The sequence below is a fragment of the Neofelis nebulosa genome, chromosome 2 (genome assembly GCF_028018385.1).
Source record: "Neofelis nebulosa isolate mNeoNeb1 chromosome 2, mNeoNeb1.pri, whole genome shotgun sequence".
Classification (NCBI taxonomy): Eukaryota; Metazoa; Chordata; class Mammalia; order Carnivora; family Felidae; genus Neofelis; species Neofelis nebulosa.
The window spans coordinates 158,877,926-158,892,805 of record NC_080783.1 but is presented as its reverse complement, the minus strand read 5'-3'; the positions used below and the strand labels follow the sequence as shown (position 1 = coordinate 158,892,805).

Sequence of the window (14,880 nt, the reverse complement as noted above, 5' to 3'; positions counted from 1 at the left end):
GGATTTGTCTATTTTTCTGAAGTTCTTTTCTTTTTTATACAGTGGACATTTTGTATATACTATTAATTTGCATATATAAAGTTCAAAATCATTTCCTTCTCCCTCTTTTTTTTTCTTTTTCAAGTTTTTATTTCAATTTTAGTTAACATACAATATACTATTAGTGTCAGGTGTAGAATTTAGTGATTTATCACTTACATGCAACACCCAGTCTCATCACAAGTGCCCCCCTTAATACCTATCACCAATTTAAACCCATACCCCTGCCCATCTCCCCTCCAGTAATCCTCAGTTCTTTATAGTTACAAGTCTCATTTATTTATTTATTTATTTTTCTTTTCTGAGGGAGAGAGAGAGTGTGCATACCAGCAGGGGAGGGGCAAAGGGAGAGGAAGGGGGAGAATCTTGTGGGGCTTGATCTCACAACCGTGAGATCATGACCTGAGCCAAAATCAAGAGTTGGGTGCTTAACCAAGTGAGCCACCCAGGCTCCCGAAGAGTCTGTTTTATGGTTTGCCTCTCTCTCATTTTTTTTCCCCCTATGTTCATCTGTTTTGTTTCTTAAATTCCACATGTGTGAAGTCATGTGGTATTTGTCTTTCTTGGACTGATCTCACTTAGCATAATACTCTCTAGCTCAATCCACATCATTGAAAAATGGCAAGCTTTCATTCCTTTTTTTTTTTTTTTTAAATTTTTTTTTTCAACGTTTTTTATTTATTTTTGGGACAGAGAGAGACAGAGCATGAACGGGGGAGGGGCAGAGAGAGAGGGAGACACAGAATCGGAAACAGGCTCCAGGCTCCGAGCCATCAGCCCAGAGCCTGACGCGGGGCTCGAACTCACAGACCGCGAGATCGTGACCTGGCTGAAGTCGGACGCTTAACCAACTGCGCCACCCAGGCGCCCCAGCTTTCATTCCTTTTGATGGCTGAGTAGTATTCCATTGTATATATGTACATCTTCTTTATTCATCAGTTGATGGACATATGGGCTCTTTCCATAATTTGGCTATTAATAATGCTGCTATAAACATTGGTGTACATGCATCACTTTGAATCAGTATTTTCGTATCCTTTGGGTAAATACCTAGTAGTGCAGTTGCTGGGTCATAAGGTAGTTCTGTTTTTAACTTTCTAAGGAACCTCCATACTATTTTCCAGAGTGGTTGCACTTGTTTCAGTCCCACCAACAGTGTAAGAAGGCTCCCCTTTCTCCGCCCACATTCTTGTCAACACTTGTTGTTTCCTGTGTTTTTTATTTTAGCCATTCTGACAGGTGTGAGATGATATCTAATTGTAGTTTTGATTTGTATTTCCCTGATGATGAGTGATGTTGAGCATCTTTTCATGTGTCTGTTAGCCATCTGGATGGCTTCTTTGAAAGAATGTCTATTCATGTCTTTCTGCCCATTATATTATTTGGTTTTTGAGTGTTGAGTTTTATATGTTCTTTATATGTTTTAGATACTAACCCTTTATCTGATATGTCATTCACAAATATCTTCTCCCATTCCATCAGTTGCCTTTTAGTTTTGTTGATTGTTTCCTTCTTTGTGCTGAAGCTTTTTATCTAGATGAAGTCCCAAAAGTTCATGTTTGCTTTTGTTTACCTTGCCTCAGGAGACATATCTAGTAAGAAGTTGCTGTGGCCAAGGTCAAAGAGGTTACTGCTGTGTTCTTCTCTAGGATTTGGGTCTTTCATCTATTTTGAGTTTATTTCTGTGTATGATGTAAGAAAGTGGTCCAGTTTTCAGTTTCATTTTTCTCGGTGTCACTGTCCAGTTTTCCCAACACCATTTATTGCAGAGAATGTCTTTTTCGATTGGATATTCTTTCCTGCTTTGTTACAGTTGTGGGTTCATTTCTGCATTTTATATGCTGTACCATTGATCTGTGTATCTTTTTGTGTCAGCACCAGACTGTCTTGATCACTACAGCTTTGTAATATAATTTGAAGTCCAGAATTGTGATGTCTCCAGCTTTGCTTTTCTTTTTCAAGAATGCTTTGACTGTTTGGAGTCTTTTGTGATTCCATACAAATTTTAGGATTGTTCTAGCTCTGTGAAAAATGGTGGTGGTATTTATTTTTATTTTTATTTTTTAATATGAAATTTACTGTCAAATTGGTTTCCATACAACACCCAGTGCTCATCCCAACAGGTGCCCACCTCAGTACCCCTCACCTACCCTCCCCTCCCTCCCACCCCCCCATCAACCTTCAGTTGGTTCTCAGTTTTTAAGAGTCTCTTATTTTGGCTCTCTCCCTTTCTAACCTTTTTTTTTTTCCTTCCCCTCCCCCATGGTCTTCTGTTAAGTTTCTCAGGATCCACACAGGAGTGAAAACATATGGTATCTCTCTTTCTCTGTATGACTTATTTCACTTAGCATAACACTCTCCAGTTCCATCCATGTTGCTACAAAAGGCCACATTTCATTCTTTCTCATTGCCACATAGTATTCCATTGTGTATATAAACCACAATTTCTTTATCCATTCATCAGTTGACAGACATTTAGGCTCTTTCCATAATTTGGCTATTGTTGAAAGTGCTGCTCTAAACATTGGGGTACAAGTGCCCCTATGCATCAGCATTCCTGTAGCCCTTGGGTCAATTCCTAGCAGTGCTATTGCTGGGTCATAGGGTAGATCTATTTTGAATTTTTTGAGGAGCCTCCACGCTGTTTTCCAGAGCGGCTGCACCAGTTTGCGTTCCCACCAACAGTGCAAGAGGGTTCCTGTTTCTCCACATCCTCTCCAGCATCTATAGTCTCCTGACTTGTTCATTTTAGCCACTCTGACTGGCATGAGGTGGTATCTCAGTGTGGTTTTGATTTGTATTTCTCTGATGAGGAGTGATGTTGAGCATCTTTTCATGTGCCTGTTGGTCACCTGGATGTCATCTTTGGAGAAGTGTCTATTCGTGTCTTCTGCCCATTTCTTCACTGGGTTATTTGTTTTTCGGGTGTGGAGTTTGGTGAGCTCTTTATAGATTTTGGATACTAGCCTTTTGTCCGATATGTCATTTGCAAATATCTTTTCCCATTCTGTCGGTTGCCTTTTAGTTTTGTTGATTGCTTCCTTTGCAGTGCAGAAGCTTTTTATCTTCATGAGGTCCCAATAGTTCATTTTTGCTTTTAATTCCCTTGCCTTTGGAGATGTGTCAAGTAAGAAATTGCTGCAGCTGAGGTCAGAGAGGTTTTTTCCTGCTTTCTCCTCTAGGGTTTTGATGGTTTCCTGTCTCACATTCAGGTCCTTTATCCACTTTGAGTTTATTTTTGTGAATGGTGTAAAAAAAAAATGGTCTAGTTTTATTCTTCTGCATGTTGTTGTCCAGTTCTCCCAGCACCATTTGTTAAAGAGACTGTCTTTTTTTCCATTGGACATTCTTTCCTGCTTTGTCAAAGATTAGCTGGCTATACATTTGTGGGTCCAATTCTGGAATCTCTATTCTATTCTATTGGTCTATGTTTCTGTTTTTGTGCCAATACCATCCTGTCTTGATGATTACAGCTTTGTAGTAGAGGCTAAAGTCTGGGATTGTGATGCCTCCCGCTTTGGTCTTCTTCAAAATTACTTTGGCTATTCAGGGCCTTTTGTGGTTCCATATGAATTTTAGGATTGCTTGTTCTAGCTTCGAGAAGAATGCTGGTGCAATTTTGATTGGGATTGCATTGAATGTGTAGATAGCTTTGGGTAGTATTGACATTTTAACAATATTTATTCTTTCAATCCATGAGCACAGAATGTTTTTCCATTTCTTTATGTCTTCTTCAATTTCCTTCATAAGGTTTCTGTAGTTTTCAGCATACAGATCTTTTACATCTTTGGTTTGGTTTATTCCTAGGTATTTTATGATTCTCGGTGCAGTTGTGAATGGGATCAGTTTCTTTATTTGTCTTTGTGTTGCTTCATTGTTAGTGTATAAGAATGCAACTGACTTCTGTACATTGATTTTGTATCATGTATCAGTTCTAGCAGACTTTTGGTGGAGTCTGTTGGGTTTTCCATATATAATATCATGTCATCTGCAAAAAGTGAAAGCTTGACTTCATCTTTGCCAATTTTGATGCCTTTGATTTCCTTTTGTTGTCTGATTACTGATGCTAGCACTTCCAACCCTGTGTTAAACAACAGCGGTGAGAGTGGACATCCTTGTTCCTGATGTCTTGTTACTGATCTCGGGGGAAAGCTCTTAGTTTTTCCCATTGACGATGATATTAGCTGTGGGCTTTTCATAAATGGCTTTTATGATGTTTAAGTATGTTCCTTCTATCCTGACTTTCTCGAGGGTTTTTATTAAGAAAGGATGCTGAATTTTGTCAGATTCTTTTTCTGCATCGATTGACAGGATCATGTGGTTCTTTTCTTTTATTAATGTGATGTATCATGTTGATTGATTTGTGAATGTTGAACCAGCCCTGCAGCCCAGGAATGAACCCTACTTGATCATGGTGAATAATTCTTTGTATATGCTGTTGAATTCAATTTGCTAGTATTTTGTTGAGAATTTTTGCATCCATATTCATCAAGGATATTGGCCTGTAGTTCTCTTTTTTTGCTGGGTCTCTGTCTGGTTTAGGAATCAAGGTAATACTGGCTTCGTAGAATGAGTCTGGAAGTTTTTCTTCCCTTTCTATTTTTTGGAATAGCTTGAGAAGGATAGGTATTATCTCTGCTTTAAATGTCTGGTAAAATTCCCCAGGGAAGCCATCTGGTCCTGGACTCTTATTTCTTGGGAGATTTTTGATAACTGGTTCAATTTCTTTGCTGGTTATGGGTCTGTTCAAGTTTTCTACTTATTCCTGTTTGAGTTTTGGGAGTGTGTGGGTGCTTAGGAATTTGTCCATTTCTTCCAGGTTGTCCAGTTTGTTGGCAAATAATTTTTCATAATATTCCCTGATAATTGCCTGTATTTCTGAGGGATTGGTTGTAATAATTCCATTTTCATTCATGATTTTATCTATTTGGGTCATCTCCCTTTTCTTTTTGAGAAGCCTGGATAAAGGTTTATCAATTTTGTTTATTTTTTCAAAAAACCAACTTTTGGTTTCATTGATCTGCTCTACAGTTTTTTTAGATTCTGTTGTTTATTTCTGCTCTGATCTTTATTATTTCTCTTCTTATGCTGGGTTTGGGGTGTCTTTGCTCTTCTGCTTCTATTTCCTTTAGGTGTGCTGTTAGATTTTGTATTTGGAATTTTTCTTATTTCTTGAGATAAGCCTGGGTTGCAATGTGTTTTCCTCTCAGGACTGCCTTTGCTGCATCCCAAAGCATTTGGATTGTTGTATTTTCATTTTCACTTTTTTTCCATACATTTTTAAATTTTTTCTCTAATTGCCTGGTTGACCCATTCATTCTTTAGTAGGGTGTTCTTTAACCTCCATGCTTTTGGAGGTTTTCCAGACTTTTTCCTGTGGTTGATTTCAAGTTTCATAGCATTGTGGCATTTTGATAGAGGTTGAATTAAATGTGGATTGATTTGGGTAATGTAAACATCTTAACAATATCTGGTTCTTCTAATCCATGAGTCTGGAATGTTTTTCCTTTTCTTTGTGTCCTCTTCAGTTTCTTTCATAAGCTTTCTATAGTTTTCAGCATACAGATAGTTTGCCTCTTTGGTTAGGTTTATTGCTAGGTATCTTATGGTTTTTGGTGCAATGGTAAATGGTATTGATTCCTTGATTTATCTTTCTGCTGCTTCATTATTGGTCTATAGAAATGCAACAGACTTCTGTACACTGATTTTGTATCCTGTAACTTTACTGAATTCGTGTATCAGTTCTAGCAGATTTTTGGTGGAGTCTTTTGGGTTTTCTATATCAAGTATCATTTCATCTGCAAATAGTGAAGGTTTGAGTTCTTCCTTGCTGATCTGGATGCCTTTTATTTCTTTGTGTTGTCTGATTGCTGAGGCTAGGACTTCCAGTACTATGTTAGATAATAGTGCTGAGTGGACATCCCTGTCTTGTTCCTGAATGTTGAGGAAAGGATCTCAGCTTTTGCCCAGTGAGGATGATATTAGCTGTGGGTTTTTCATACATGAACTTTATTATGTTGAGATATGTTCCCTCTCTCCCTACTTTGTTGAGGGTAATTATCATGAATGGATGTTGTACTTTGTCAAATGCTTCTTCTGCATCTATTGAGAGGATCATATGCTCTTATCTTTTGTTTAATTAATGTGGTATATCGCATTGATTTGTGAATATTGAACTACCCTTGCAACCCTGGAATAAATACCACTTGATCATGGTGAATTATTCTTTTAATGTACTGTTGGATTTTATTTGCTAGTATTGTGTTGAGAATTTTTGCATCCATGTTCATCAGGGATATTGGCCTGTAATGTTTGTTTTGTTTTGTTTTTAATTGGGGTCTTTGGTTTTAGAATCACAGTAATGCTGTCTTCATAGAATTAATTTGGAAGTTTTCCTTCCATTTTTATTTTTTTGAATAGCATGAGAGAATAGGTGTTAACTCTTCTTTAAATGTTTGGTAGAACTCCCCTGTGAAGATATCTGGCCCTAGACTTTTGTTTGTTGTGAGATTTTTGATTACTGATTCGGTATCTTGGCTGGTTATCAATCTGTTCAAGTTTTGTATTTCTTACCTGTTTCAGTTTTGGTTGTTTATACATTTCTAGGAATTTATCCATTTCTTCCAGATTGTCTGGTTTGGTGGCATATAATTTTTCATTGTTATTTCTCCTCTCTCATTTGTGATTTTATGTATTTGGGTCTTCTCTCTCTCTCTCTCTCTCTCTCTCTCTCTCTTTTTCTCTTTCTTTGATAAATCTGGCTAGGGGATTATTAAATTTTATTAATTTTTTTCAAAGAACAAGCTCCTAATCTCATTGATCTGTTCTGTGTTGTTGTTGTTGTTGTTGTTATATCATTTATTTCTACTCTAATCTTTATTATTTCCCTTTTTCTGTTGGCTTTAGACTTCATTTGTTCTTTTTCTAGCTTCTTTAGGTGTACAGTTAGATTGTTTGAGATTTTTCTTGCTTCTTGAGGTAGACCTATGTTGCTATATACTTCTCTCTTATGACCACTTTTTCTGCACCCCAAAGGTTTTGTGTTTTCATTTCATTTCATTTTTTATTTCTTCTTTAATTTCCTGGTTGACCCATTCATTCTTTTTTTTTTTTTAATTTTTTTTTTTTTAACGTTTATTTATTTTTGAGACAGAGAGAGACAGAGCATGAACAGGGGAGGAGCAGAGAGAGAGGGAGACACAGAATCTGAAACAGGCTCCAGGCTCTGAGCTGTCAGCACAGAGCCTGACGCGGGGCTTGAACTCACGGACCGCGAGATCATGACCTGAGCTGAAGTCGGATGCTTAACCGACCGAGCCACCCAGGCGCCCCGACCCATTCATTCTTTAGTAGGATGTTCTTTAACATCCATGTTATTTGTGGGTCTTTCCAAATGTTTTCTTTTTTAAAAAATTTTTTTTCAACGTTTTTTATTTATTTTTGGGACAGAGAGAGACAGAGCATGAACGGGGGAGGGGCAGAGAGAGAGGGAGACACAGGATCGGAAACAGGCTCCAGGCTCCGAGCCATCAGCCCAGAGCCTGACGCAGGGCTCGAACTCACGGACCGTGAGATCGTGACCTGGCTGAAGTCGGACGCTTAACCGACTGCGCCACCCAGGCGCCCCTTTCCAAATGTTTTCTTATGGTTGACTTCAGGTTTCATAGCATTTTGGTTAGAAGAAATACATTTATGATCTTAGTCTTTTTTGTACTTGTTGAAGCCTGATTTGTGACCTAGTATATTATCTATAGAATCCCATGTGCATTTGAAAAGAATGTATATTTTGCTGCTTTTGGATAAAATGTTCTGAATATATCTCTTACGTCCCACCTGGTCTAGTGTGTCATTCAAAGCCATTGCTTCCTTGTTGACTTTTTGCTTAGATGACCTGTCAATTGATATAAGTGGGATATGAAAGTCACCTACTATTATTATATTATTATCAATGAGTTCCTTTATGTTTGTTACTGTTTTATATATTTGGGTGTTTTGAAGTTGGAGACATAAATATTTACAGTTGTTAGATTTTCTTGTTGGATAGTCCCTTTTAATATGATCTAGTGTCCTTCTTCATTTCTTGTTACAGTCTTTGGTGTAAAATCTAGTTTGTCCGATAGAGCTATTGATACTCTGGATTTCTTTCTTTCTTTTTTTTTTTTTTAAGTTTTTATTTATTTGTTTTGAGGAGGGGCAGAGAGAGAGAGAGAGGGAGAATCCCAAGCATGTGGGGCTTGAAATCACGTACCATGAGATTGTGACCTGACTCAAAGTTGGATGCTTAACTGTGCCACCCAGATGCCTCAATACTCTGGCTTTCTTTTGACATCCATTAGCATGATAGGTGATTCTCCATCCCCTCACTTTTAATCTGGTGGTGTCTTTAGGTCTAAAATGAGTCTCTTGTTGGCAATATATAGATGGGTCTTGTTTATTTTAACCATTTGACATCCTTTTGTCTTTTGACTGGAGTGTTTAGTCCATTTATATTCAGAGTGATTATTGATAGATATGAGTTTAGTGCCATTGTATTACTTGTTTTGTTGTTGTTTCTGGAGATTTTCTCTGTTCCATTCTAGTCTTTGTTGCTTTTGGTCTTTCTTTCCCACTCAAGGGGTCCACTTTAATATTTCTAACAAATCTGGTTTAGTGGTCATGAACTCCTTTAGTTTTTGTTTGGGAAACTCTTTATCTCTCCTTTTATTCTGAATGACAGCCTTGCTGGAAAAAGTATTCTTGACTGCAGATTTTTCCCATTCAGCACACTGAACGTATCATGTCCCTGTATTCTGACTTGCCAGGTTTCCGTGGAGAGATCTTTTGCTAAACTTATTTGTCTTCCCTTATAAGTTCTTTTGTCTTGGTGTTTTTAGGATATTTTCTTTATATTTTGCAAATTTGACTACAGTATGCCTTGGTGTTGGCCTGTTTTGTTGATTTTGATGGGAGTTCTCTGTACCTCCTAGATTTGGATATCTGTTTCCTTCCTCAGATTAGGGAAATTTTCAGCTAGAATTTCCTCAAATGTACCTTCTGTTCCCTTCCCTCTCTCTTCTTGTGGGGCTCCTGTGATACAAATGTTATTATATTTGATGGAGTAACTGGGTTCCCTATGTCTACTTTTGTGACCCCAAATTTTTCTTTCTCTCTTTTGTTCAGCTTCATTATTTTCCAGAATTCTATCTTCTCTATCACTTATATATTCCCCTGCTTCTTGTATTCTGGTGCTCATTACATTCAGTTGGTTTCAGATCTTGGTTATTATATTTTTAATTTTGGCCTGATTGTTTTTTTTTTTTCTTTTAGCTCTTTTATCTCTATGGTAAGGGTCTCCCTAATGTCTTCCATGCTTTTTTTGAGCCCATGTAGTAGCCTTATGATTGTTGCTTTAAATTCTTGATAAGGCATGTTAGTTGTATCTGTTTCAATTTGATCCCTGGCCATGACCTGTTCTTATTCTTTATTTTGGGATGAATGCCTCTGTCTTGGCATTTTGTCTAGGCCTCTGTCTTCTGGGTATTAGGAAAACCTGTTATGTTTCCTGTTCCTGAGAGGAAGGATGTGAAGAAGAGGTCATATAATATCCAGGGCCTGATGCTTCAGGAAGTGTCTCTGGTGTGTGGTACATGCACTTTGGTGATGTGTTTTGGCTGCTCTGTGCCTTAGGTTGGTTGTCTTCAGTTTCTCCTTGCTTGCAGTTGGGAGTGTTTGGACCTTGGGCAGAGTCTGGTGAGTTTTAACTAGTTGTGCTCTAGTATACTTGCTAAAAGAGACCTAATGCTCTTTTCACTAGAACTGAAGCTTTGCAGGACTCTTATGTCGGTAGACATGGTGTATGTGGGGGTGTTTGTGCTGGTCTTATGGGGGAGAGGCCTGCTGTACTGGTCGGTAGTCACTCTTGCTGAAGAAAAACAGTCCCAGCAGAGTGCAGAGGGGTAGGACTTAGCGTTAGCAGGTTAAGCAGGCAGTGTTGGTCCTTTGCTATTTATTGAAGTTGGTTTATGCTGAGGGGTAGAGGAGGGAAATGGCATCAACCAGGTTCTTTGTCCCTGGAGAGGAGAGTCTGTGCTTGCTGCTCTCATGGAAGCACTTTCAGAGGAGTGAATAATTTCCCATGGTGCATCACAGACATTTTTCAGATCACTAATTTCACACTCTGTCTGGGTTGCTTACCTGCCTGTAGCAGCATAGAATACTTTGGCCTCTACCCTAGCCAGGCCTGCTGACTTTTAAAATTCCAAACTTTAGGGACCTGGTGTGACAGGGATCTGCGCTTATTCTCTGGGAAAGGGTCTTCCCCTGTTGGGACTGATGCAGGTTTGACTCAGAATGGCAGTTGCACCAGAGTACAGGAGCATGGATTTTGGAGTAAAGTTCAGTGAAAAACTGGTATCCAGGATACTCACCCTCAGCTGGTTCCTCTGCACCTATGCTGAAGGTTGGAGGAGGGAAATGACACCTGCTGGTTCTTTTGTCCCTAGAGAAGCAATGCTACCTCTCATAGATGGTCGCCAAAAAGGAGAAAGTCTCTCCCGATGCCCCTTAGGCATTCCTCAGATCATGCAGTCTGCCCCAGGGTTGTTTGCCTGCCTCTTCTCCAGGAGTAGAGCAGCTTCCTCAGGTCTCTGTCCCATCCAAGCCTGGGGACCTCTAAAACTCCAGTCTTTGAGCCCCACTGGTTGTAAAAACTCACAAAATTTAGCCCTTCTTGTTTTCCCAGCCAGTGGTTTTGGGGAAATGTTCTTGTGTTTATCCCTGTGCATTCCACTGTCTCTCACCTTTTTCTGTGACAGGGGCTCCCTCCCCTCCGCAGCCCCCTGTGGTCCATTTTTCCCCAAAACTACGGCTCCACACTTCCTACCTTCCTCAGTGTGGCCTCTTCTCTCCCTCTAGTTGTGCAGTATGTTCTATCATACCTCAGATCAATTTCTTGAGGATTCAGAATGATTTGATAGTTAAGTAGCTGTGTTTGAGGGACAAAGCAAGCCTAGGGTCCTCCTGCTATGATGCCAGCTTTGTTCATCCTCCCTTCTCTTGCTATGTCTTCTTGATGAGTTGACTGCTTTATCATTATAAAATAACCCTCTTTTCCTTCATAATATGTTTTTGCTCTGAAACCTACTGTGTTTAATATTAATATATCCACTCCAGCTTTTAATTTAATTTTAATTTTAATTTAACTTAATTTTATTTTATTTTTAGAGAGAGACCATGCAGGGGAGAGGGGCAGAGGGAGAGAGGGAATCTCAAGCAGGTTTCATGCTCAGTGCTGAGCCTAGCACAAGGCACCCCTCCAGCTTTCTTTTGACATGTTAACGTGGTATAGCTTTTGCAATTCTTATGCTTTTAACTTATTTGTGTCTTTATATTTAAAGTGGATTTCTTGTAGACAATATATATTTGGGTCTTGCTTTTTTTTTTTTTCTTTAAATTTTTTTTTTTTAATGTTTATTTATTTTTGGGACAGAGAGAGACAGAGCATGAACAGGGGAGGGGCAGAGAGAGAGGGAGACACAGAATCGGAAGCAGGCTCCAGGCTCTGAGCCATCAGCCCAGAGCCCGACACGGGGCTCGAACTCACGGACCACGAGATCGTGACCTGAGCTGAAGTCGGACGCTCAACCGACTGAGCCACCCAGGCGCCCCTGGGTCTTGCTTTTTGTATACAGAGAATATATTATTTTTAATTGGGGTTTATTCCATTTATGCTTAGTGAGATTATTGATATGTTTTGAGTAAATCTGTCATGATGGTACTTCTTTTTCTATTTATCTCATCTGTTCCCTTTTTCCTTTTTTCTGCCTTCTTCTGGATTATTTTTTATGACCCCATTTTATGTCCTTTGTTGATTGATTATATAGAACTCATTATTTTTATATTTCATGGGTTGCTTTAGGACTTACACATCTTTAGCTAAATTCAGTCTACTTCAAATAATGTAACATCACCTCACATATGGTAAGAACCATACACTATTGGCAACAAAAGCAAAAACAAACAAATTAAAAATCTTTTCACAGCAAAAGAAATGATCAACAAAATGAAACGGCACCTACAGAATTGGAGAACATATTTGCAAACCATATCTGATGAGATATTATTCAAAATGTGTAAAAAACTCCTACAACTCAATAGCAAGAAAACAATCTGATTTTAAAATGGGCAGAACTAAATAGGTATTCTTTCAAAGCCGAAATACAAATAGCCAACAGATACATGAAAAGGTGGTTGGGGCACCTGGGTGGTACAGTCAGATAAACATATAACTTTGGCTCAGGTCATACAGTTTGTGGGTTCAAGCCCAGCATCGGGTTCTGTGCTGACAGCTCAGAGTCTGGAACCTGCTTCAGCTTCTGTGTCTCCTTCTCTCTCTGCCCCTTTCCCACTTGCACTCTGTCTCTCTCTCTCTCTCAAAAATAAATAAACATTAAAAAAAATTTGTAAAGAAAAGGTGCTCAACATCAATAATCATCAGGAAAATGCAAATTAACACAATAGTGGGATATTCACCTGTGAGAATGGCTGTCATCAAAAAACCCCAAAAAACAAAAAACAAGAGGTAACAAGTGATGATGAGGATGCAGAGAAAAGGGAAACCTTGTGCACTGTGGGTGGGAATGTAAATTGGTACAGCCTATGTGGAAAACAATATAGAAGTTCTTCAGAAAGTTAAAAATAGCACTACCATATGATCCAGCAATCCCACTTTTAAGTATATATCTAGAGAAAATGAAAAAAAGATCTCAAAGAGATCATTGCAGCATTATTCACAATTGTCAAGATACAGAAACAACCTAAGTGTTCACTGATACATGAATGGATAGAGAAAATGCAACACGTGCACACACCCATACAGGCAGTAGAATATTATGTAGCCACAAAAAAGAAGGAAATCTTGCCGCTTGCAACAACATGAATTGACCTTGAGGACATTATGCTAAGTGAAATAAGCCAGAAAGAGATATATACTACATAGTATTAGTTATATGTGAAATTTAAATGCATTGTATCAGTTACATGTGAAATCTGAATACATATATACATATGTGCATACATGGGTACATGCATACATGTATAATGCACATACACACACACAAAAAGACTGAACTCCTCGAAACAGAGGATAGAAGAGTGGTTGCCAGGGACTGGAGTGTGGGGGGAAATAGGGAGAAGTTGGTAAAAGGTACAGACTTTCAACTATAACATGAATGAGGTTTGAGGATGTAATGTTAAGCATGGTGACTATAGTTGGTAACACTGTCTTGTATAATTGATATTTGCTAAGAGCGTAGAACTTAAAAGTTCTTCTCACCAAAAAAATATTGAGGAGATGGATATGTTAGTTTAATTGGGGGGAATCTTTGCAATGTATATGAGTATCAAATAACCACAATGTACACTTTAAATATTTTACAATTTTATTTGTTAATTATTCCTCAATAAAGCTGAAATAAAAAGAAAAGAATTTTACAGTAGTGTGCTGCAGTTCCCCTTTCCTTCCCATTGGGCTGTTGTCATACATTTTACTTGTACATATATCCTGTAGTTCATTATTTTTTAAAACATAACTTTATTAAGATAAAATTCTCAAAGCATATACTTCACCCATTTAAAGTTTAAAATTCAGTCATTTTTAGTATGTTCACACAGTTGTACCACAATCACTACAGTCAATTTTAGAACATGTTCATCACCCTATAAAGCAACCCTGTACCCATTAGCAATCACTTCCCATTCCCCCCAACCTTTTCCTCCAACCCCCCAGTTCCTGACTTTTACTAGTCTACTATCTGTCTCTATGGATTTGGCGATTCTGGACATTTCATATAAATGGAATCCTACAATGTGTAGTCTTTTGTGACTGGCTTTTTTTTTTTACCTAGCATGGTGTTTTCAGGTTAATTCATACTGCAGCATATATCAATACTTGATTATTTTTATTGACAAATAATATTCCATTGTATAGATATGGCACATTTCATTTGTCTATTCATCAAATGTCTATTCATTTGAGTTTCCACTTTTGATTATTATGAATATATTATGAATATTTACGTACAAGTTTTGTGTGCATATAAGTTTTCATTTATCTTGGATATATACCTAGGGGTAGAATTGCTGGGTCATATCATCACTCTGTTTAAGGAACTGCCAGACTGTTTTCCAAAATTACTGTATGATTTTGCATTCCCACCAGTGAGTCTACGAGGTTCTGATGTCTCCACATCCTTGGCAACACTTGTTATTATCTGACTTTTTGATTGTAGCCATCCTTGTGGGTGTGAAGTAATATCTAGTGTTTTTTATTTGCATTTCCCTGATGATTAATGATGTCGAGCCTCTTTTCATGTGCTTATTGGCCATTTGCATATCTTCCTTGGAGAAATGTTTATTCATATCCTTTTCTAATTTTTAATTGGGTTCTTTATCTTATTATTGAGTTATAAGAGTTCTTTATATATTTCAGATATAAGGCCCTTATTGAATATATGGTTTGCAAATGTTCTCTATCATTCTTTAGGTTGTTTTTTTACTTTCTTGATGATATCCTTTGACATTACATGTTAACTTCCTGGCAGAAGGATGAATCTTTAACTCTTTATTTTCTCATAAACATGGACACTTCCTTACCTCTCATCACCCAGTAGGGTTACAACATAATCTTAGTAGATAAAAATTAATATGATTATCCATGCTACACAGAGTTGAGCTTGCATAACTTTTTACATGTTTTTTCCTCAGAATGAATAACTTTTTCTATTTGTATGTTTTACTGTATGCTTTCACTAACTCAGGCATAAATATTTCCATCAAGTATCTCAATATCCTCTCAGCAGATTT

At 37.9% G+C, this 14,880-nt stretch overlaps 1 protein-coding gene and 1 long non-coding RNA gene across 2 annotated transcripts in view; one reads left to right on the top strand and one right to left on the bottom strand.

Annotated features, from left to right (window-relative positions):
* The window catches only part of MSH4 (mutS homolog 4), a 92,624-nt gene that overhangs the window by 30,875 nt on the left and 46,869 nt on the right, over nucleotides 1-14,880 (top strand). The gene's annotated exons all lie outside the window — the stretch shown is intronic.
* LOC131504544 (uncharacterized) overlaps nucleotides 1-14,880 on the bottom strand; it is a 38,156-nt gene that overhangs the window by 21,272 nt on the left and 2,004 nt on the right. The gene's annotated exons all lie outside the window — the stretch shown is intronic.